Source organism: Lolium rigidum, chromosome 4 (assembly GCF_022539505.1).
Source record: "Lolium rigidum isolate FL_2022 chromosome 4, APGP_CSIRO_Lrig_0.1, whole genome shotgun sequence".
Taxonomy (NCBI): domain Eukaryota; kingdom Viridiplantae; phylum Streptophyta; class Magnoliopsida; order Poales; family Poaceae; genus Lolium; species Lolium rigidum.
This window is the reverse complement of record NC_061511.1, coordinates 65614919-65636827: the sequence shown is the minus strand read 5'-3', so window position 1 is coordinate 65636827 and position 21909 is coordinate 65614919.

The window sequence follows — 21909 nt, the reverse complement described above, 5'->3', positions numbered from 1 at the left end:
GTGGTGTTTCGGTGTTTCTGGCGGCTGTGTATGTTGGATCTCCAAACTGTCTGCGTGCGGTGAAAGTATTTAACGAGGCGGAGCTCCTGGCGCAGCGTACGTGCGGACAGTAAGGTGCCCCCATACTAATGCCCGCTAAGCTCTCTGGATTTCCTCCTCGCATTCTCCTTTGGCCCATGCATGTGGTTAAGTGCTTTGATGAATTTTATCAAGTTAAAATACCATCAAAATGCTAGTTTTTGTTGCTATTTCATCATCGCATTAATATTTTGAGATCCTGTGGAAACAAGCATAAAAGGTGAGCAAAAGCGCAGTGAAATACAAAAATCATATTGCTACATAAGGATATTTATATGAAATAAAGGAGTAAAAACACTCCAAAAATGCCCTCATCATGCGAAAAAAAGCGGCGGGAGTTTTTCGGTCACTGACGAGGGAACACCTCGGCAATGCCTACGTATTGTAGACTTGGGTTTCGGGAGAGAGCGACGATGGAGATTCCGGGGACGAGATTAGGCACACGACGTACCCAGCTTCGGGTCCCCTCGGTGGAGGATCCCTACGTGCTGCTAGCAATCCAGTATATGATCATAGATGTGTTTACAGGGTGCCGCCGTAGGCGGAGCTATGTTGTCTATATTCTGTCTATCTGTTGTCCCCCTTATTTCGGGTGCCCTGGCTAGCTTTATATATGCAACCAGCCTAGGGTTTTACAAGAGTCCTAGTCGACTACTCCTTCGGGTTGCCTTGTTGGGCCTTCTCCATATTGAGTCTTCTCCATATTGGGCCGAGCCAGGTATACTAACAATGGGTACTCGAAGGGTATGCCCATGTCAGTAGCCCCCGAGTTTATAGGGAAGTCGAAGACTTGCGTAGAAACTCCAAGCATAACCATACCCGAAGTCGAAAAAATACAAGGCGAGGTCCATGTCGTAGATCATGTGTAGCGTAGATGATGTCGACGATTCTTGAAATTATCGGGTGCGCGGCAGCGCTCCCGATGGGAGTAGCCCCCGAGTCTATGGGCAAGTGCTTGCACTTGGGCATAGACTCAAGTTGTACTATTCGATGAAGAACTTAACTATATTTACTGGAGGACTTGATGAAATCCATGTGCTCCCGATGGGAGTAGGCTCCACTCGAGTCGTAGAATCGAGTTGAGTCTACAAACCTTGATTGTCATAGATGCTGTCGAAGTTATTTTTCTATCGGGTGCGCGGCCAGCGCTCCCGATGGGAGTAGCCCCCGAGGCTACAGCCAAGTGTTTGCACTTGGGTGTAGGCTCAACTTGCTTTTAATCGATACCACCAATTTTTCCTCTTTCTTGTATCTTATCGGGAGGGTGAACAATACTCTCGATAAGAGTAGCCCCCGAGCCTATGGGCAGGTGCTTGCACCTAGGCATAGGCTCGAGTTGTATTACTCGATAAAGAACTTGGCGCAGCCCCTCTTTTTATCGACTTCAGGCCGTTGCTATTTTTATTTGACATCCATATCTATATTGTACAGGGATAATGGTAATTGGGGCTAGTTCATCTGATGGATCAGGTACTAGTTAACTGCTCTAGTGGCAATCCGCAAAAACCTACTTCAAGATCACGTCCCTGGACATGATCTCGGGATACCGGTGCTAACTCGACAGGTGCCGCTTAAGGTCTTACCATCTGTCGAGCCCCAGTCATGTTTTATCGGGTCCACAGCGCGTCCGCTGGGATATTTCTTCACATCTGTTGATGTGGAAAAAAGTAGCAGAGCGCAGTCTTTGGTGATGCCACGCCACACAGGACGGACCCGGGGTCTTACCTTCGCAGAGTTTTGCGGCATTCAGAGATTATTCGCGACTTTGGCGCCCTGAGAATATATTGTCGAGTGCCTTGTTCGGCTGATACAATGACCCATTTTACGGGCTCTTCTATATTTTTCTCGGGCGTGATGAGACAGCCGAATATATTGAATTCTTCTATATTGTCGGGTTCATCACCGATGCTCTTGCTCGGAAGAATATGACGAGTCAATGGACCCGAAGATTTGTCCATCTCTCTCTTTTTTTTTTGGTTCCTCCTTGATGAAAATTTCGTCGAGTTCTTTCTTGAAGAAAATTTCTTCGGGTCCTCCTTGAGGACAATTCTTCGGGTCCTCCCCGAGGACAATTCTTCGGGTCCTGTTCTTTCTTGAACACAATTTCGTCGAGTTCTCTCTTGAAGAAAATTTCTTCGGGTCCTCCTTGAGGACAATTCTTCGGGTCCTCCCCGAGGACAATTCTTCGGGTCCTGTTCTTTCTTGAAGACAATTTCGTCGAGTTCTCCCTTTGGACAATTTCGTCGGGTTCTCTCTTGTAGACAATTTCGTCGGCTTTCTCCTGCATAAATAAACAAACTTTTTCTATCTTTCCCTTGACTCTCTTTTTCGTATGCGGTGTCAGATGCTCAGATTTGATGATATGTAAAGTGAATATATGCCGCGCAGCCCCCGAGTGTCGGGTGCGGCGAAAGTAAACGATAATCAACTTTGTGCAAAATAAAAGAACACTTAGCTTTTTTTGACACGACGAAGTCGATGCGCGATGAGGTCTTCGAGTGCAGCGAAAAAGTCGAGCCGAAGTAGAAACCATAAAATAATGAAAGTAGATGTCGCCAAATTATTGATGGGGAAATAGCCGAGCCCCCAAGCGCATATCATGATTGTTTTTAGATGTTGTGTCGCAGTTGCGACCCGAGGCGAAGTCATGGTCGAGCCCCCGAGTGTTTAGCCATGATGTCGAAAGAAGTTGACGGAGTTGCGACGTCATATAAGGTGACGCCATTTAAGATGAAGCCATAGACAATAATATATGAAGATGAACCCCAGATGAAGTATTTGAGATGAATCCATATTGAAGATTAGGCCATTTAAATATAGAACATATACTGAAGATAAATCCATCGATATCATAGAGGATGAATCCATTGACCCTAAGAATCCAGTAATAACCATAGAAGATGAATCCGCTGATATCATAGAAGATGAATCCATTGACCCGAAGAAAATAAATCCAGTAATGGCCATAGAAGATGAATCCATTGACCCGGAAGCTCATCGGGTAGTATTGTATAAGAGTAAACTTAGTAGTATCCATATAGATGAATCCGAATAAATTCATTGACCCAAAGAAATAAATCCAGTAAGAATCATCAATTATAAATCCACTGTCCCGGAAATCCGCCCGGTAGTATTATATTAGAGAAAACCAATGATAACCCAAAGAAAACCAATCCAGTAATCCGAAGAAAATAAATCCATTGAGCCGAAGAAATCTACTGAGCCGAAGAAAATAATTTCACTGAACCGGAGAAAATAATTCCACTGAGCCGGAGAAAATAATTCCACTGAGCCGAAGAAGATATATCCAGAGCCGAAGAGAAGAACTTCATCAAGTAACCGAGTATACTTGTAGTAACAAAGTAATGGCGCAGCCCCGGATGTCAGGTAAATTTGTTGTAATGATGCAATGTTGCAGCACCCGGATATTCTGGTGTGGTGAAAGTTAATAATATATGAATCTTGAAAAAAAGGGACACTTAGCTTTTTTATCGGCTGTGGAAAAGCCGACGTGAAAGGAGGTCATGCGGTGGACATAGTCGATGTAGTCGTGCGGCGCCCGAGTGTGTTGAGTCCGTAGTGTCGGGTTCGTGACGGGCGAGCCCCCGAGCATGGCAGGTGCATGATGTCGAGTGCGCAACGTTGGGCGCGTGATGGCGAACGGGATCGACAAAGTAAAGTAGTCAAAGATTATTCCCGATCTGCAGTAATATCACGACACAAGAAACTGCACGCAAATAGTACGAGCCGAAAAAATATTGGCCAAATAAATTTTGCGAATAGTACTTAACTGAAAATATAGCACCTGATTGTCGGCGAACAGAAGAGTCCGGTACTGCAGCGACACGGATGGTGTCGGTATGTTAATGTTCGTTTTTGATAGTGATGTTGGCTCCTTCAAGTCGATGACGACGCTAACTGTCGAGACGGCTCCTTCATGTTGATGACGATGTAGGGTCCTCCGGACTTATGTGCAATGTATGTAGTTGAAATCGTTGGCGGTCATACACGAAGATGAAATTTAAGTATCTTTCAACTGTCCATGCAAGCCAACGACTCGCTGCTGTAGAATTGTCGTCTTCGTCGTAGAGTTTATTTACCCAGCAGATAGCTTTCAATTGATCTGCCTTCCTTTCTTTTGCTTCATCCCGTAGTCATCATCTTCTTGTAATTTTCTTTTCTTGGTACTTGAACCTTGGTATAGGATGGTGGCCTGCTCGTGTCCCTGTCAACCTCTGCGACTGATTTCTAATGTATCTCTGATTGATTGATGCCTCATGCTGATCCGCTGTACTCCTTTGTTTTTTTCCTTCCCGTGAGGTAGTAGCACCTTCTTGATCGTATGATCGTTGATTTTCTTCTCTGTCCTTTCTTCTCTAAAGACCATATCGACGAGTTTTTTTTTTCTTTTTTTTTTTGCTCGGCTTGCATATGATTTGACCATCCCTCGTTGCTTTTGCTTTGTAGTAGTTGCGTTGCATCCGATCTGAACTTCAATATCGGAACTTGATCTTTTGACCTGCAGCCGTATGATTTTTTTCCGGAGGCGCAGCCTGGATTGTGATGCTTAATCTTTTTTAACTTGAATTCACTGCTGGCTCCGCGATCAAGCCGGCGAAGTTGGCGATGAACGCAGCCGTCGTTGAAGAAGTTGAACCGCTCGTCAGATGGGATCTAGCTGTTGTTGATAATAAAGGATCTCGCCCGGATCACGAAATCCAGTCGCCGCAGTTCCCACAGACGGCGCCAATTGACGAGGGAACACCTCGGCAATGCCTACGTATTGTAGACTTGGGTTTCGGGAGAGAGCGACGATGGAGATTCCGGGGACGAGATTAGGCACACGACGTACCCAGCTTCGGGTCCCCTCGGTGGAGGATCCCTACGTGCTGCTAGCAATCCGGTATATGATCATAGATGTGTTTACGGGGTGCCGCCGTAGGCGGAGACTATATTGTCTATATTCTGTCTATCTCGTTGTCCCCCTTATTTCGGGTGCCCTGGCTAGCTTTATATATGCAACCAGCCTAGGGTTTTACAAGAGTCCTAGTCGACTACTCCTTCGGGTTGCCTTGTTGGGCCTTCTCCATATTGAGTCTTCTCCATATTGGGCCGAGCCAGGTATACTAACAATGGGTACTCGAAGGGTATGCCCATGTCAGTCACCGCCGCCTTATTTCGGCCCCTTATTTAGCCCTACGCTACTCACCATCCAAATCTAAATTCGCTATTTCCTCCCAAGCCGAGAACTTCCCCGTTCGAGATCCAAGGTGATGGCAGAAGCTTCTTCACTGGCTATGACGAGGAGCTCGGTGGTGGCCGCTGCCGGCGTGCCTTCTCCATCTTCGCCGACCTCTGTTCTGTTGGATCCTCTTCCGGTCTCTGTAAGAAAGCTGAACCCTGGATGCGGTAGATGTGTATGCAGGGTAAACATGCGTAGATCTAACCGTACATGTGGCAGATTAATTTCGTAGATGGTGAATTTAGATTGTATGGAACCACTTTTACCCACCTTAGTGGATTTAGGTAGTGCTATAGATTGACCAATTCCACAGTATAAGTGTTAAATTACCTTAGGTCGTCATGCCCTCCACTCCGTTGAGCACACAACCACTGTGGTGCTGCCTTCCACTCCGTCCAGCTCACCAACCTCTACGCTTACTCCCGCACCACTCAATGTAAGCCTTCTATGCCATGATTACCATTATTCTGATGGTTTGTGTTGGTCAGTGAACCCTGCACATGTCATGGCTCATTTGACTTGTGTAGGTGTTATCACCGGAATTTGACCAAGTCAGAGGTGGGCCGCGATCAAAGATGGATGTGAAGAAATATATAGAAGAAGTATGTGGATCGGCCTTTTATACCAAGTTGGGCTTAATTGCCCGTGTATCTGTAACATATTAGATCGTATTTTAGTTTAGAGATAGATTCTTATTCGTGCACGGTTTGGTGCACGCCCGCATTAGAGAGTCCGTCTGGACTATAAATATGTACCTAGGGTTTATGGAATAAACAACAACTCACGTTCAACCCCAAAAACAAACCAATCTCGGCGCATCGCCAACTCCTTCATCTCGAGGGTTTCTATCAGGTAAGCGACATGCTGCCTAGATCGCATCTTGCGATCTAGGCAGAACAAGCCCCACGTTGTTCATGCGTTGCTCGTACTGAAGCGTTTTTGATGGCGAGCAACGTAGTTATCATTAGATGTGTTAGGGTTAGCATTGTTCTTCGTTTAAGCATGCTTACGTAGTGCAACCCTTGCATATCTAGCCGTCCTCACGCCTATCTCAGGTGTGGGGCGGCACCCGCTTGATCATTATTTAGTAGATCTGATCCGTTACGATTGCTCCTTGTCCTACAAGGATTAGTTTAATATCTGCAATAGTTTGGCCTTACAATGGGGGGAGGATCCAGGTGGCACGTAGGGTGGCGTTCGCAAATCCTAAACGGGATGTTCCTAGGATCAACTTCATGTTGGTTTTTTGGCCTTGTTTAGGATCGGCTTACGAGCACCGTGCGTGGCCGCAAGGCCCAACCTCGGAGTAGGATGATCCGGTTATGCGGTGAAAACCCTAAATCGTCGTAGATCTCATTAGCTTCATCTTGATCAAGCAGGACCACCAAGTATTCGTGCACCCCGTACGGATCATGGGTGGATCGGCTCTTTGAGCCGATTCACGGGATAACCTCGAGAGCCGATCGAGGCTCGTATTTAACGTTTACATGTATGCCCTCGCAGGAAACTAAGCGAGGCAATCTCATCACCTTCCTGACCAGGTATAGGTCAGGTGGCACGCCCTTGCACTTCGCAACGCCGCGTGTGACCAGAAGAGCATTGCGGGCCGTCGCTCGGGGGGGTCTCAGCCAGCCGCAGCTCTAGGCTCCCCCCGGCTCTACAGTGTTGACAAGGCCGCTGCCCGCCGGTGGGTTTTGGCAGTCAACACATTCTGGCACGCCCGGTGGGACATCGGCTGATGCGCAAAACAAACAAGCAAAGGAAAGCCGATGGCGAGACTTCGGCTGATGCGAACGCATTACTCGTCCTCCCGACGGAGCCTAGTGCCCCAGATTTACACGAGGGGAACTACGATACCTTCATGAGAGGGCTTTGATCCAACGAGCCGGCTGAGATTATGTTCACCACATGGTTGCTTGGGTCCAGCGGCGATCTAACGGACAGCAGCCACGTCGACTACACGAATCCCAACGGGGCTGACTTGCGAGTACAGCGCCTGGGCGTAACGCAAAGCCGAGATCTGTAGTTACCAGACAGATTCGGCTCGAGGGAGGCATATGGTCACCACACCAGACAGATGGTAAACGATAGCCGGTGGAAAATCGTCCAATAAAAAAAACAAGAAGGAGAGAAGCAAAACGTTGCAAACGTAGCGATTAACACATCAAGGCCCTACCGAGAAGCAGAATCATTTGTCTATGAAAGCCCTACTGGAGAAACACGCCGAGGGCGATAATAGCATCAACACGGATGCGTTCCGCCTCAGCGATCTCAGCCTCGTCATCCGCGTCTTTGCCCGTCACCAGCCTGATTGCTCGGGGAACGGATTTCAGCCGGATCGGTCTTCGGATCGGCCGTGAGACCTTTTGCTTCTTCTTCGGAGCGGGCAACAAGGGCCTCCTTATCTTGGATGAGCTGTTTGGTCACCCTTACCCTCTCTTCGAGGTCCTCCAACTCCTTGTGCAAGGTCTCGAGTTCGGTACGGGTGGCGGAAGTATCCGTCTTGGCGTCCAGAGCAGCCTTCTTCTCATTGAGCCGTCGGCACTTCTCGGCAATATCGGCTCTCAGCGGAAGTTGGGAGTGGCGAAGAGTAATCCTTTGGCGAGCTGATTGAATCCGTGACTTAAAGACCGACAGGGTGACGGCGGGCCAAAGCTTCACTTGCAGGGTCATAGGGAGATGAGAATGGATATCCGCGAGGATGCCTTTGACTTCTTCGAATTCTCAATCGAGCCTCAATAGAGGTAGAGAGCAAGTCCTTGAGGCGCCGGAGCTGGCCACGGACCGTGCCGATGTCCGGCTCCCCACTTGCCTTGGAAGGGGTGGGATCGATGGATGCTGGGTCGAACGTAAGCAAGCTCGAGAGATCACAACCCTGATAAGGCAAACACAGTGAGTTTAGCAGGTGACAAGGAACTGATAGAGCCAAAAGGGAGAGACATACCTCTCCCAAGGGGGAAGGAGCAGCCGGCGCAGTAACGATCGGCTTTTCTGGGGACTCGGTTGGATCAACCGCTCGTACAGCCGCGGGCGTCGGGGCAGCTAGATCCAGGGTAGCGGACGGCCTCTGTACCTCCTCAACATCCCCGCTAGAAGTTTCGGCGACCTACAAGAGGAAGTGTTTAGCCGATCCAAGTGATAACGGGACAACATGAGAGCATGACCACGAAGATAATTACATTTGAGACCTCCTGGCTTGATGGAGAGGTTGGTGGGTTCTTGCGAACCCTCTTAACGCAGCGATGCTTCGTACGTAACCCTGATCTGGTCGGGGCCTGAGGAGTAGGGGTTCCGGTGATCGACCTTTTCTTGGAAGCCGGCGCTGGCGAAGCCGTCTGACTCCGGGTAGTGGACCTCTCGGAATCACCTGAGCTCGATTCTCCCTCGGCTGGTTTCTTCGGCTCCACCGGAGGATCCATCGGTGGAGGCCTCGTAGGAAAGGATGCAAGTGCGTTATGAACAAATTCGTTGGGAAAAAAAACGGACAAGCGCTTGCAGGGTCTAAACCAACTTACACGCAAGCTTTCCTGGGCCGGAGCTTTACGCTTCAGGGTTTTCCCGACCGCTACCTTCCTCACCGCCGTCCTCGCCTGAGTCGAGGCTCGGGGGGCAACGAGCCCCGAAGACGCTTTGCTCTTGGAAGCCGATTTCGGTGAAATCGGCTGACCCTGCATTATAACTTTCTTCAGGGGAGGCGAACTCTGGCAGAAGAGAACCACTGGTGCCGGAGGAAGAAAGACGAAAGGGGAGCCGTCGGCTTGTGTAGGGGCGGGGCCATCTTGTTGCTGCCAAGAGAAGAGAGTCAGTTCACGGGCAATCACCATAAAGCAGTTACAAGAAATACTTAAGTGACGGTACCTGGTCGGCAGGGGGATCATATTCGGCGTCAAGCTCCTTCAGCTGCGGTCCTAGTGCCCTCCTGAAGACATGGGTCTTCCACATGGACCACCAAGTTTCAAAGCCATCGGTGGTAAAGGAGAAACGGAGGTCGTGGGGGATTGGTATGGCCGGAGCGTCAAAGAAGGTGTAACACCTTTGGGCGGTGAGGATGTCGGGCGTTCAGCTCTACTTGCTCGTCGGGTGGTGTAGGAAGAAGTGTGGGGGCACCTGTCCGAGACCAAGCCGCCGAGCTGCTACTATCGGTTGATAACACTCATAACCGGGCTTGATGATCCGGTTCGAGGTGCTCATGCCAACAGGGAGAAAGCAAGGACGAATCATGAGGGAGTACAAGTGTTGTGTGCCGGCGTCATCGGCAAGGTCGTCCAATCGGAAAGAAACGGGGTTTTCAAAGTTCACCGATTCAGTATAAGGGTGGAACAGGGGGTTGTCTAAACCCTGGAAGAAAATCTTAAACCACCCTGCTGCTTCCTTGGGGATCAATCTGCTACCCGGGAGACCATACAGGGCTTGGCCGTAGCTGGTACACCGAATTTCCTTGCCATTTTCATCCGGAAAGGTGCAGTTGGTCAGCGATGGGAAGTCTGGGATTTGGCTTTGGAAGTATAGTTGGGCCCATAGTTGGATGAACCACCAGGGGCCGCCGGCTTTAATCGTCTTGCGAGTGAACAGTTTGACGGACATCGGTTGAAGGGATCGATAAATCTCTCCAAGGAATAGCTTGCCCAGCACCAAGTTGGGTGCCTTTAGCGAGTTCATAGGTCAGGGAGAGGTAATTCTTGGTAGGAGCAAGTGACGGACCACGTAAAATGAAGTGCTCCAACCGGAAATTCAAGAAGGCCGTGTGCTCCCTCTCCGTCACTCGGGCCTTTGGTTTTCATATAACGATTAAGATAGGCACCCCGACTGGTACACTCTTTTTTGGAGGAGAGAGTAAAGGGGACCTTTGGCAGCTTGAATGCAGAAGGGCTGGGAGATGCAATGTCTAGCCCCGTGATCATGGCCACATCCAGCAAGGTCGGAGTCATAGGACCATGACCAAACATGAAACAAGCTTCAGTGCGTCAGACCAGAAGTAGCCGATGGTTTTCAAGATGTTCTCATTCTTCTCAAGAGAAGACAGCGATAATGACAGGGCATCGGCTATTCCTATGGTTTCCCAAGTGGCATAGTGAGACTTTGATACCCTACTGTACCATGCCACCCAACCTTCAGGGGGGTTGGGCCAGGCTCGCAGGCAGTCGGCCCAGGAAGTCAGATCTAGGTTTTGGCTCACAAAGGGGATTCTGTTAGCTTTGCATGAGATCAACAGGGTAGGGCTCTCGGAAGAACGAGGGCCGAGGCACATCGAATTTGCGAGAGAAGGATGTGGCAGAAGAATGTCTGAAACCTAGATTAATGGCGGAACAAGGTATTAATTCAAGTGTTTGCATTAATCCCGTGTCAAAACCAAACGGCAAGAGGAGGTTGAGGATTACCTTCGATCCGGCGACCGTGGTGTCGGTGTTAGCCGATTCCGCCATGGGATGCGTTGAAGGGATTGGAAGCCGCGCGGTCGAGATCCGTGAAGGGGGTGTTGGATTGGAACTCGCTCAAGCGGCGATTTGGGGATCCGACTCGTCTTTGCGGATAGAGGTCGCGAGTTACCGTTTGGAGGATGGCTAGCTCAACGTTGCCCGGTGTGTTTATGAGAGGAGAGCTCGAAAAGGAGGTCGTCTGATTTCGACTATCGGCAGAACAGTTGGCTGGGAACGCTTCTTCAGTATTAAAAGAGGGTTTTTTAATAAAGAGCCGATTTGCTCAAGGAGAGCCGATTGTTTGCATACCACTGATGCCATGTTACTAATCTTCGCTGCCTTCGTTATCGGCATCATGGCTCCTTACTCGCAAAATATGAAGAGACAAGAGGCACTCGCAACGGTGATGCCACGACATGACCCGACGAGAGAAGAGCATGATGATTTTGGAAATAATATTTCCAAAACCAGGGGGCATGTGTTATCACCGGAATTTGACCAAGTCGGAGGTGGGCCGCGATCAAAGATGGATGTGAAGAAATATATAGAAGAAGTATGTGGATCGGCCTTTTATACCAAGTTGGGCTTAATTGCCCGTGTATCTGTAACATATTAGATCGTATTTTAGTTTAGAGATAGATTCTTATTCGTGCACGGTTTGGTGCACGCCCGCATTAGAGAGTCCGCTGGACTATAAATATGTACCTAGGGTTTATGGAATAAACAACAACTCACGTTCAACCCCAAAAACAAACCAATCTCGGCGCATCGCCAACTCCTTCATCTCGAGGGTTTCTATCGGGTAGCGACATGCTGCCTAGATCGCATCTTGCGATCTAGGCAGCACAAGCCCCACGTTGTTCATGCGTTGCTCGTACTGAAGCGTTTTTGATGGCGAGCAACGTAGTTATCATTAGATGTGTTAGGGTTAGCATTGTTCTTCGTTTAAGCATGCTTACGTAGTGCAACCCTTGCATATCTAGCCGTCCTCACGCCTATCTCAGGTGTGGGGGCGGCACCCCGCTTGATCATTATTTAGTAGATCCGATCCGTTACGATTGCTCCTTGTCCTACAAGGATTAGTTTAATATCTGCAATAGTTTGGCCTTACAATGGGGGGAGGATCCCGGTGGCACGTAGGGTGGCGTTCGCAAATCCTAAACGGGATGTTCCTAGGATCAACTTCATGTTGGTTTTTTGGCCTTGTTTAGGATCGGCTTACGAGCACCGTGCGTGGCCGCAAGGCCCAACCTGGAGTAGGATGATCCGGTTATGCGGTGAAAACCCTAAATCGTCGTAGATCTCATTAGCTTCATCTTGATCAAGCGGGACCACCAAGTATTCGTGCACCCCGTACGGATCATGGGTGGATCGGCTCTTTGAGCCGATTCACGGGATAACCCGAGAGCCGATCGAGGCTCGTATTTAACGTTTACATGTATGCCCTGCAGGAAACTAAGCGAGGCAACCTCATCACCTTCCCGACCGGTATAGGTCAGGTGGCACGCCCTTGCACTTCGCAACGCCGCGTGTGACCAGAAGAGCATTGCGGGCCGTCGCTCGGAGGGGTCTCAGCCAGCCGCAGCTCTAGGCTCCCCCCGGCTCTACAGTGTTGACAAGGCCGCTGCCCGCCGGTGGGTTTTGGCAGTCAACGCATAGGTCATCCCGCCTTCTCACGATCTGATGAACAAGCCATCCATGGCATAGATGGAGCCTGAAATTAAAGGTGCTACCTCATCCATCTCTCTTTCCACCCAAACCAAATGTGGTGTGGAGAGCACCTCTATCAGGGTTCGTCCCGAACAAAATTTGTGAGCTACTCAAGAGGGGGTTCATTGTAGCCGCGGATTCAAAGAACAACACTAGTGGATAACAGACCTATTGTCCCGACCCGTGAGAGGCTTTTGCCCTGGCTGGCCAGTCGGGACAACGGAGGCGGGACAAAAGGCCCAACCTTTTGTCCCGTCCCGCTTACATATAATCCACCTCGTGGCCGCCGTGGGGCGCAGGGGTCAACCCCTTTTGTCCCGGCTTATAACATAAACCGGGAAAAAAGGTCCTCTACGTGGCGCGTGCAGGACACTGCTCCTTTAGGGTTTAGTGAGCGTTCGGTAGGGGTGCAGCCACCCCCCCAGCCACCGCCCCCCTTTTATTTCATTTTTTATTTCAGAATAATTTTCATATATTTGTACGCTACTACAAACTGTACACGTTCGTGCATTATATATAGATCGAGAAAACAAATATTCAAAGCAATAGTCTATTCGTAGATTCTCCTTACATATACATGGAGCTCACGACTACCGGAACTAGAGTCCGTCGTCTATTCGAACTATTACACGGGGATCATCACAAGCGACTATTTGGATTAAACAAGCCATTGTCGTCTATTATTTCTCTCACCAGAAGTCCCACCAATTCCTCCGTAATTCCTAGTAGGTGTTGGTGTGGTTGGAGCTTCTCCCGCATGAACTCGACATATATAGGAAAATGAGATGAATATGAATATATCAATCTTGATAACGAAATATTGACGGTAATAAATTAAAGTTGTGAATGTATTGCTTACGTTGAATCTACGATTGTTCTTCTCAGTGGTTAACATGCGAATGGACTCGCAAACGTAGTATTCACATAGATTCATCCCATGTGGCTGCTGGGCGCATGATACATGAGTAAATGTTAGCTTCTATATGAAGTTACTACCCTTAACAACTTCCTGAAACTTCTCCAAACCCTGCCAGGCAAAAGAATGATTGAATGAGTGGATAATTAATTGATATCTCACGAAAGATATCGATATAGCATGCGACAATGATTGAAATTACCTCTTGAGCAAGTCCTGCAAGTTGCGGAACCCTTCCAGGCCTCTATTCAATGGGTCCCTTACTTCAACTATTCCCTTATCAACTTGAATGTCTAGCAGAATCCAGTGAAAACTGCACATGTTTATATATACGTCATGAATTACACTTAACATTGAGTAAAAAAATTGAATGTGTACAATACAACAGAGTAGGACTCTCACCTGTAGTTGTAAGGAAATAATATTGAATCACAGAAATGTTACTCCGTTAAAAAGCTTAGGAGGTTTCCCCCCGTTTCTTTGATTTTATCCCTTACCGTGTCATGATGTACTTTATCTAGGTCAATAAACCCAATATTGTTTATATGCCTTCTTTTGCATTCATCGATCTTCAATCTGCATAAGAGAGTACAAAAAGATATAATGAGTATATGCAATGAACATGAACAGCTGAATAAACAAGAACTTATATGTAGTCAACACTTACAAGCAATAGCAACTCATGAGAGATTTGTAGAGGGTGTATAAATTGAATAGCTCCCAGAGTTTGGAAATCTCAATATGGAGATCCTCTCTTCAGAAGTAATATTCTTCTGGGATATTCGCCACGATGAATCTTTGGTCCACCTTGCACGAATCAAGGTACCACTGCTGCAAATTGCGCATATGTGTTGGCAGTTCTTCCAGCCTCTTTTTGCTGACCAAGTCGGCCCCGTAGACAAATTTAGGGGCTATATCAGCAAAGGGTAGTGCAGTATCTTGGGAACTCAGCAATTCCTCCATAGTAAAATTCATTTGAGCCGCTACCATCGCAGCTGCTTCCATATCCAAGCCACCATGTCCCTGGTACACCAAGGGAACATCTAACACTTTGAGGGGTGGGTTTGATTGTTTGGCCTGTTCTCCGAGCTGGGGAACGTCCTTTTTTTTGCTTGCTATCGCTTGCTGGGCCTTGAGGGGTGCACTTTTTGTACTTGATTTCTTCCCGGCTGCACTTTTAGTTGATGATTTGCTCCCTCTAGCACTTTTCCTCTCTTTTCTCTGCTCAATTACCTTCGCAAGTATGTGTATAGTCATCATTCTTCTCGTGTAAGTCATATTGCGATGGTGTGTTAAGAAAATTGAGAGCATATGGATGGAAGGTCAGTTTTCCACTAGTGCAATATCGCAAGAGTGTGTGCAACGATGTTTTTGACTTCACAAGCGTATCAGTCTCCCCTTCTCAAGTGTATGACCACATGAGGAAGTGGAGAGCTAGGTGGGAAATGGTGTGCAAGGTTAAGAAAGTCCCATGAGTAACATTTTGCAGCGACAGCTATGCCATCATGATGGACAAGGAGTAGCTGAAATCACACCTCATGGTGCGCTTTGCATATCGCTTCTTTGTTGAACATGTTTATTTTGTTTTGATGAAATCAACTAACATAGAACATGCGCATTACCAACTACCAGCAGATGAAGTCAATTTTCGATCAATCCCACGTGCGTGGCCCAGACATCTTCTCTCCACACAACCTCATTTTAGAAATCCATTACCTTGCGGACAATAAGGCCGATGGCATGGACTTTTCTACCATGATTGGCCAGAGAAGAGGGCCGGCCTGTCTTAGGACATGGATGCGCGAGCACCACTGTTAGTGTTGCTACTGCTTTCCTGTTGTGTCCCACCTAATATCCATTCCACTAGCTAGGATCTGATGAAAACTTCATACCTAGACTGTAATATTTTGGGAGGTGATATATAACTATATATAGTAACCCCTCTGATGATGAACTAGTGATGCATCATGATCTGTAGTTTTTTAGGTTAGCTCGTGGAGCATCGGTAATTATGGTAGCTTCTATTAGGCACTACCACCCCCTATGATGAACTGCTTATGTTCTAGTTATTTCATCTGCATTGTCTGATATGTGTTGGCTAAGCTCACCTCTCCGAGGAAGAGGTTACCATATAACTATGTAATGTTGCAACCAAACAATACGAATCAGCTTTAGCCTTTCGTTGAGTGGTGTATTGCAGTCAACCAAACACTGCAACTACCATTCCTCCGTTGTGCATAAAAATATCGTGTGGGCAACTAAACAAAATGGAGAAAATTGTTTTATGGCTGTTCCATCCGATCAAGGCCTCCCTGCATGGCCCCCTCAAGCCCAAAAAGAGTTGCCACCTACCAATCGTGCCTTATACACCAAAATGAGTTGCATACTACTTCCGATGTGATGCCATTCTAGAAGAATTTTTTTAATGCACATGCAATAAGCTTGAGATTGTTATTTTATAGCTTCACATGGAGTAAGAATGGCTGTCAACTCCGGCATGGGCGACCTGCTCAGTTGCCATTCGCTCGGGTATTACCGCTGCAATACTTAGCCTCACCATTAAATCTAAACACATCGTTTTGCACCACACACAACTACACAAGTGTCCTGAAAACAAGTTAAAAGAGGCCCCAAAACAAGCCGTTAATTAGTCCCATATCGATCGAGAGTATCGAGCTCGTCAAAGGAAAAGGAATAAGTTAGCCAGTGTCGCAGTTCTGAAACAAGAAGCGATGCACGCGAGACAGCGACGCTCGTCTATATAGGCCACCTGAATCAATCGCCAAAAGCACCCATGGGCAATTCTAGCGCATGCAAGCCTAAGCAGCAGGACTGCAGGAGCTTAGCTAATTAGACCTAGCTAATTAGGCCTAGCAATGGCGCACGCTAAGCTCGCAGCTCTAGCCGTGCTCGTGGTGATCCTGCTGCATGGGTCGCCGCGTGCACTTGCGATTGACCAAATGCCGGCGATGATGACCTTGAATGGGTTCGAGCGCGGCGAAGGTGAGCCAGCAGAGTGCGACGGCCAGTTCCACAACAACAAGGAGATGCTGGCGGCGCTATCAACTAGGTGGTACGCAGGCGGGATTCGGTGCCAGAAGATGATCAGCATCACGAACACCCAAAACGGGCGCACCGTGCAGGCGCGCGTGGTGGACGAGTGCGACAGCAATCACGGCTGCAAGGACAACATTGTAGACACCTCTGTCGCTGTGTGGAACGCACTTGGGCTCGACACCAACATCGGTGAGGTGCCCGTCACATGGTCCGACTCCTGAAACCATGCATCTACCGGTGAATAATAGGCCCTGCATGCTCGGGCCAGGAGGGCACTCGCAAATCGCTATGTGTCTTTTTTATATTTCCATCTACGTACTTCCTCTCCGCCGATGATGGAGTAGGCAATAAAACGAGATCTTTCTGTTCAAGGTTCGCACGGGAGAACTGTGATCATATATCCAATGTATACATGCATTAATCATGCATTAATCTTGAAGTTATGAAAATCTTAGTTGAAAGAGTCGTCTTGTTGATTTTCCTTGCTTGCTCTTATAAAGCATGACTCTTAACCATGTATGCTTAGCTATACTGCGTAGCATCAATATCGAAGACTAGAATGATATGCTTATCTGTGTGAGTAATATTGCTTTCTTTCTTTTTGGAAAGATCCAGGTGATAAGTAATAATGTTCTTAAACCACGACAAATGCTTAACCGGCGCAAGCAAATAGGAGTACTTAGGAAACGTAGTTCCAACACGCAGAATAAATTCAGGATACTACCTCCATCCCAAGGCTTAAGGCCTATATTTTTTTCAAAAAGTCAGGCCTATATTTTTTTTCAGAAAATCAAACGAAGTAAAGTTTGACCAAATTTTTAGAAGAATTTATGAACAAATATAATATTTTGTAGATATCATATTAAAATATATTTCATTATCTATCTAATAATATTGATTTTGTATTTTTCATGTTAATGATTTTTAATAAAAATTTAGTTAAACTTAACATAGTTTGATTTTCTGAAAAAAATATAAGCTTTAAACTTTCGGATGGAGGTAGTATATGTTACTCCAACTCACAATAGCGACAGCTCAAGGTAAACAGAAGAAAAATGCCCTGTCTTGGTTCTTACTCGAGCATCAGATGATGTGAAAATTAAATCTAATCCCTGAGAATATGCTTCTCTTGTTACTTATTTTGTCTTTCAGCCGAACACTACGAATTTCTTTTTGTATTTTTTGATGAAAATGGGAGAAGGGGATCAGCCTAGTTCCAAAAAACGTTGTGAGATACTATCAATTAACGTTCCAAGTGTCTTAATCGTACATCGGTGATTACTAATTCATATATGCTTCCGTCGGCTTCATCGATAACAACTCGGAAGTTGTGAAAATTCCAGGTCTGATTTATACGAAGGATTTAGTAACTGAGCTAGGTCGCTATCAGTTAAGGTAAGGTTTGGAACTTCAGCCAAAATACACAGTCAAATTTGATTGCTATGTACTTAACTAAATTTCCAGGGTGGCGTAATGTGTTTAGCTCCCAAAAAACGACGCTTGTCATGGTGAGAACGTTGTTGCTGCGGGCACATAAAAAATGGAGTTATAACGAATGGTTTAGAGGATCTCCATCGGCACCCCAAATAGGCTCCGACAGGGACGCCGGCACTGCATCCTCTACTTGGGGATGTTGTTCTCACACCCACGCCCCCATACGGCAGCCCCCAATAGAAATTCAAATGTAAATAACATTTAGAAAACAAAATTCATACGAATATTAACTATTTTCATACAAAAGTGACTCGAATTTAAACTTAAATAAAACTTAAACTTCGAACCCTAATCTAGGGGCCGTCAGTTCGGGCGCACGACGAGCCTGCCTCGTCGTCGGCTCGTCGTCGTTCTTCCCCTTTGCCGCCTACGTCCGTGCCCACCTCTCTGCCCCTGCTTCGCGCATCTGGCGGTGGAACATGGACGTCGACTGATAGGGTGACGCATGAGCTTGCCAGCGACACTGTCCCCTCAGCGATGCCAACCATCGGCGAGACTCCTCGTTCTGGGCGAGCCTCGCTTGATCGCGGGCGAACGCTTCGGCCTGCCGCTAAGCGTTCAGCTTAAGAAGCTTTTTTCACTCCACCGCCATGAGGATACGTCACGCCTCCTCCGTGGCCGCCCGCTGGCGCGAGATCTCGACGGTGTTCTCGAAGTTGGCGTCGTTGATGAAATCGCCGCTTGCTCCGGGTCACCGGGGACCTACTTCTGCTCGCCCCACTGCGCCGCCTCTTCCGCCGCCTCAGCTTCTGCGTCTGCTACGTACGCCTCGTGCCACTCGTTGAACCGTAGGTCGACAGAGTCGTCGGAGTCGATGTCGGCGTCAGGTTGTGGCTGCAGTGGCTGTGGCTGCGTGTGGTGACCCTGCATACCACTGCATGTTGTAGTATGCCAGTCGTTGATATAACATTCACGAAGTACCATTCCGCAAATATTACATCCCTCAGAGTAGTACAACAGAACATAGCAGGTCCATAACTCATTCACTTATCATTACAAGCATAGTACACATATCGTCTCGGAGCTCCTCTTGGGTCCTAAGAGGGATACTCCTGGGTTCGAGGCGAACCCAACTTAGTTTACAATATAGAAGTCTCATTAAGTTATACATTTATTCTCTCGAGCAGCTAAGTATTAAGAGTTCATGCTGCTCGGCTACTACTACTACTCGAAATGTTCAGGCTTGATCTCCTCCGGAAGCCTCCCCGGTTCCGTAGACGATGAGATAGTCTACGCCTTCGATACCTCCAGAGAGGTCTGGTTCTTCATAGCCGATGATCTCGGCTCCTTCATTGTTGTCGTAGTCCTCCTCCAGACGATTCAGACAATCTAAGCAAGGGATTTAAGAGTGGGATGAGTACGAGCGTACTCAACAAGTTCATTATAGGAAAGAGGTGTTTAATGCACTAGCTACGATATTAGACCAGAAAGTCTAATACCAATGCAGGTTTTGATAAACATTTCTTCAAGAGATTGCTTTTATTTCAAAGAGCTATGTCCGTCAGCCTTCACCGGTTTACTAGAACTTCATGGAGTTCCTTTCCGGCCGCGTTCGCAGTTCCTTATCCCGGAACAAGGAGTGACAGGTCACAGTTCTTTATACTCTGCAGAGGTGTGTTGCTTTACCCATAAGAGATCTTAACCTTGGTGCCAACCGGGCAGCTTTCCCGTCCACACTTCCTTCGGTGTGAGGCCCGGTATAAGGTCTAGCCAATCATGTTCCTCCGCTACCTCGAACACCCACCCGTTGTTGCATGCCCCGACCCTGGGTCCACGCCGGTCCCATTATTCCCGTAATTTCAGGGTGGACCCCGACCACGACGACAGTGCTGGGCTCTACCATACACTCCTTCGCCGGTAGCTGCAACCCATCATAGACCGCATTACCGTGGGGAATTAGAATGGGATCCCCACCCTCCGGTTGTTCCGCAAGACACAACTGCTACGGCAAGCAATGCTTTACCGTGGGGAATTAGAATGGGATCCGCACCCTCCGGTTGTTCCGCCAGATACAATTGCTACGGTAAGCGCATCCGTTGATGAACGAGAGGTGGAAACACTTTTGACTACTCCGTCCCACTCCGGATCTTATGGTTAACACGGGTATTACGGCACAAGAATCACTCGGCGACATTTGTTGTTTAATCCTAGATGGATATAAACCCTTGCAATGGAACCTCCACCATATCAACACAATCCATGGTTCCATTGCCCACCACATAGTCATATTCATAGTTATGAAAGTAGTGGTTTTGGTTTTTATGCAATAGTGATAACCATAGTACTTTGCAAGTAATTTGATAGAAATACTCAAATGATATGAGCAAGTGATGAACTTGCCTGAACACTGCAAAGTTTTGCAGTTGGATGGTGTGGACTGACCCTTGTCCTCTGTCTCTGAAAATAGCATCATTGTCCGATAAGGGCAATGGTTAAAGAAAGCAATTATGCATGATTCAGCTTTTAGGGTTGTTTCCCCCCTTTTCCGGTGTTTTATTATTTTATGTGGAAGGTTAATACTAAGAACAATTTAGGGATACTTTGTTTAGGATAAAATACAACCTTGAAATGTTGTCAAGGTGTTTTTATAGTCCAAAGACATTAATGGACTGATTTTCATTATTGAAAATATTGTGTGTGATTTAAATAATTATTTAAATCATCAAATTAAGACTTATCCTTAATTGTCTTTAAAAACCTCTTTTGATATTTTATTTAAGTAGAGAATTTTATGCTGATCAATTTTCATATTTTTAATTATTTTTTTAGAGCTATTAAATATTTATTGTGCATTTCCAAAGTTTATGCATTTTAATTGAATTGTGAAATGGCAAAATTGCCCCGGGCCCACTCGTCGGTGCAACCCAGCGGGTTAGATCGAACCGATCGGTCCGGTCCGGCTCGACCAGCCCCATTCCACCCTCTTCCTCTCACGCGCGACCAAACCCTAATCTCTCGCGTCTCTCTGGCGATCCCGCGTCGCCGCCCCCTTTGCCGGTTTATCCCGGCCAACTCTGGCCATCTCCGGCGCTGAGCTGCGGTTGATCTGGTCCGCCTCTCGACGGCGCATCAGATCTTCTGGCTCGATCTGCCCTTCGCCACCATCTCCGTTCGCCCCCGACGCGTTCGCCCGCTCTGTTGTGCGGTGATGCGTCGCCCATCGGCGGCTTTGGTGCCGTGACGCCGCCGTGGCGTTGACGTGGTGATGGAGCGCACGCGCTTGGCGACGCCGAGCCGGGCGCGGCTTGGCGCTGCCGTGTTTGGCCTGTGCCGCCGTGCCGCCATGGCACGCCGGTGCTCTGCTCCAGGTACTCGCCTCCATTAACCCCTCCTTCTTCCTTCTCTGCCATGCTCCGCCACTAGGGCTTGCTGTGCCTGCGTGTGGCTACTGCTGTGTCTTTGGCTAGCTGCTGCTGTTGTTCTACTACCATGGTTATAACTGTGCTGCGGCTGTTCTTTCTACTGGCCCTACTGGCTTTAGCTAGTGTTACCCTGGCAATGCCAGTGCTTGCTGTTCTCTCCCATTTCCTGATCTATGCCTCTATTCTAGTTGCTATGCTGCCTGGAATCCAAGTGTGATTATGTGTGATACTCTGGCATGATTACTGTGCGCAATTTCTTGCAAGTTTGCAAGTGCCAGAGCTATTGTGACTTATTCTGGTGCTCATATTTATGGTTGTGCTCAATTGGGCATGAATTGGCTATATAATGTTTATTAATAATAAATTGGTGTGTGCTTTGCTTGTGCATCTTAATCCAAGTGGCTCATCTTGCCTTTGATGTGCTCCGGATACATTCATGGATGAATATTTGATTATCTCGTGAAGCATCTATTTATTATATGTGACTGTTTAATTCATCAAGCTCCTGTGTGATGCCAGTGATTGATTCTAGCATGCTTGGTATGCTTTAGCAGGCTCGATGATCAATTGATCACCATCGGCTTGTTGGTTGTATGCTTGCTAGCTGCCAGTGCTTATCTGGTGCTCCCTCTG